Source organism: Xenia sp. Carnegie-2017, unplaced genomic scaffold, assembly GCF_021976095.1.
Source record: "Xenia sp. Carnegie-2017 unplaced genomic scaffold, XeniaSp_v1 HiC_scaffold_14, whole genome shotgun sequence".
NCBI classification, from domain to species: domain Eukaryota; kingdom Metazoa; phylum Cnidaria; class Anthozoa; order Malacalcyonacea; family Xeniidae; genus Xenia; species Xenia sp. Carnegie-2017.
In genome coordinates, this window is record NW_025813447.1 from 10,719,069 (window position 1) to 10,722,359 (window position 3,291).

Sequence of the window (3,291 nt, forward strand, 5' to 3'; positions counted from 1 at the left end):
AGTCCACACAACACTTACCTTTGCCGTCAATAAATAAGTACGGTGGCCCGTATCTGCAATTCACAAATTAATTTGTCCATGCACAAACATTCCCTTAAATTCAAAAACAATATATTTGATACAAAAATAATGTGCTGAATGCAAAATGATTTTGTTTGCGATGCAAAACACGAACAATGCAAAACAAATTTGATCGCAATGCAAAAACAAATTTGATCGCAATGCAAAAACAAATTTGATCGCAATGCAAAACAAATTTGATAGCAATGCAAAACAAATTTGATCGCAATGCAAAAACAAATTTGATCGCAATGCAAAAACAAAGTTACCGCAACCCAGAATTTTGCACTGTACTGTGGGCGGCAATATGTCGAATATTTAATAGAGTGGGACAGTGTATATTAGATTTCTTTCGAAAATATCTGCGTTGGTTTGTAATGTTTTGCTGCTTTTGTGGACATGGAATGGAGACGTCGTTTTTCTTTTGCCCGAATTGCGGAAAGAAAAAATCCAATGGGACCTCTGAGCCTTCAAGCAGCTCTGTTAAATCACCTTGTGTGACTCACTCGACTGGGAACTCCCCCACTTCGTCGAACACGTCTTCATCTTGTACAAGTTTGTCTACTTTCATGAAGAACAAGGAGGCTGAACGACGGTCGCATTTTGAGCCCAAGAGGAAAAAGTCACGCTCTGCAACATCACGAAAAATACTGATGTTTTTATAACAGTAGGTTTAATGGAATACGACCACGATGATTCATATACGCCAAGACGGGTTTTTGGTAAAACATTTCCTGTGAAGGTGACACCGGACATGGTGTATGATCAAGTTCTTAAAAGATCTTTGACCAAATGGGCTAACTATGATAGAACATTTTGCCCTGATAGAGGTTACGTACTTGTTTACCCAGATGGTCAATTGGCACGAACAATTCCTGGTGGGGACGAAGAATTCGTGATGGGCAAGTACAAAGAAGAACTTGGGAAAGCGTACTCAAGAATAAGTTTGTACCTTTGCCCTGTAGCACCAAAACAGAAAGTGAGAGCGAATGATGTACTCATCACTGATCTACTTACCGAAAACGACGATTTGGACCTCAATAGTGAATTACAAGAAGAAGTGCCAGAAAATTGTAATGGAAATTTGGCAGTATCTCCAGAATCCAGTGGAAATGGGTCTGGGAAGCTGCTGCAACATCCTATGCTTTGACGGACTTTTGTAAGTGTAACATGTAATATGACTAAGTTTTACTACTTTATTGTGTATAAAGCAATCACTGTTGGTTGTATTAAATCTATGAAATCTTTTGTTATTAGACCAGTTGGAGTTGATGAGAATGCTGCTGTGCAACAGGCCATACGTAATAGCTTGTCTATGCATGTCGATGTGGAAGATGCAGTTGGTGATGCTATCACTGACCCTGAAATTCTCACAAGTGATGGTTTCTTGAATGCAGTTAAAGAGCATGCAGCAAACAAAATTCAAGGAGACCCTCGAAACATTGTTGTTAGCCGATTAAGCATATGGCGAACTGCTACCATATTTTAGAAGGAAAGGCTTCCTTAGTTCTGCTGGCATTTTGAAAGTATCATTTGCTACATTTGAAGAGGAGGAAGATGCCGTAGATCAAGGTGGCCCAAGAAGAGAATTCTTCCATCTACTTCTTGGAGCTATTGCACGAGACAGTGGAATAATGTGTAGTAAGTTATGAATTAAAGTTCTTGACTTGGAAATGTTGTGTACTAAATTTCAAGTTTTGATTTCATTTCAGTCTGTAGCCTGGTTGTAGAGTGTGCCACTTTATTTTATTGGCTAAATATAAATTTTCTGTAGGCATGCCAACAGGTTGTGTAATTCGCTGCAATGTTGGAGCCTTGAATCAAGGAACATTTTGGCTGTTGGACACATGTTGGCTACACTTGTTGTGCAAGGTGGAGAATTGCCACGAATATTTAGCAAATCTGTTTGCCAATATATTGAGGCAGGGTTTGGCAGCTGTACACCAGATATAGACGAGCTACCTGACAAGAACATTAGAGATTCTCTTTAAAGGTATCAAATGTTCGACATCACATGGCAGAAACCAATTTGCCAATTTTATTGACACTTAAATTCTTTGAAACTTAATTTTTTTTTAAACAATTTTGGCAACAATTGTTTTCATTATTACTATAGCTGAAAGCTGCAAAGGATCAAGGGGGTGTTGATTCTTTTTTGGCTGAGAGTGAGTGGAGATATGACATTGATGGATTGTCCCAAACCCTCCTAATTAAAGATAAGCTGATGTTCATTGAGGAGGTCACCAAATACTTCATCATCATAAAATGCAAACCAATGCTTGATCAGCTCATTGAAGGCCTCAATTATTATGATGTATGTGGTGTCGTATATTTAATTCAAAGTTTAGTTTAATTTTATTTTATTTGCCTGCCTCCATAATAGTGTTATAGTAGTAGCACTTTGGGGTATTATGTAAAACAAAGCAAAACAGAGAAACTAATGCTAGTCATGTATTATTGGTTAATACATTGAATAATATACACAGCAGATATTAGCACTGAATATTGCAATAGTATTAATTATTGATTTCTATATACTATAAGTAAAATGCCTTTCCTATTCAAAGGTTTTGCAACTGGTCCGTGCTAATAAAGGAATGGCAAACTATTTATTCCAGTACAATCCAGAGGAAAAGATGGATGGCAGCAAGCTGATAAAAATCATGAAACCTAATTTTTCTCCAATTGGTCACCATCAGAGAACCAGAAGAAATAATAATGGCTAAATTTATCGCCTTCATCAAGTCCATGGAAGGTGAGTGACAATGTGATCTGTCCCAGATCGAAGCATCTGCTTTTGCAATGGCAGATTTAATAAGTGTCTTTTTCTGTATATTTCTGTGTCATATGATATGTATTACATATTACTATTTAATAGATGGAAGTTTGCTGGGAAACTTACATGATGAAGAATCGAGTTGACAGAAGAAGAGGAGCGCTTTGCTTCTGAAGCAACTCCTAAGCATATTCTTCTATTTGCAACTGGTGCAACCAACGCACCTACTATTGGCTTTGTACCTAAACCAACAATCACATTTGTTCATGATGATGGCAAGATGATACCATCAGCTCAGACCTGTTCCAACTCATTGCATTTGTATGTGAACAAGAAGACACTAGATTGTAGCCTGGCCCATTGCTTGCTGACAGCTTTAATGAATGGAGGAATATTTAGTAAATTGTGAGGAAGAATAACAATGTGTCCCTTTTTGGGGATTTAGTTAAACTTTG

General features: G+C 37.5%; 1 long non-coding RNA gene across 1 annotated transcript; it reads left to right on the plus strand.

The window, feature by feature from the left end:
- The first annotated feature begins 1,544 nt into the window (after positions 1 to 1,544).
- Positions 1,545 to 2,756, plus strand: LOC124435616. The gene is made up of 3 exons (XR_006945092.1): positions 1,545 to 1,701; positions 2,177 to 2,374; positions 2,628 to 2,756. It is a non-coding gene; the product is annotated as an uncharacterized LOC124435616 (long non-coding RNA).
- Positions 2,757 to 3,291: the final 535 nt, after the last annotated feature.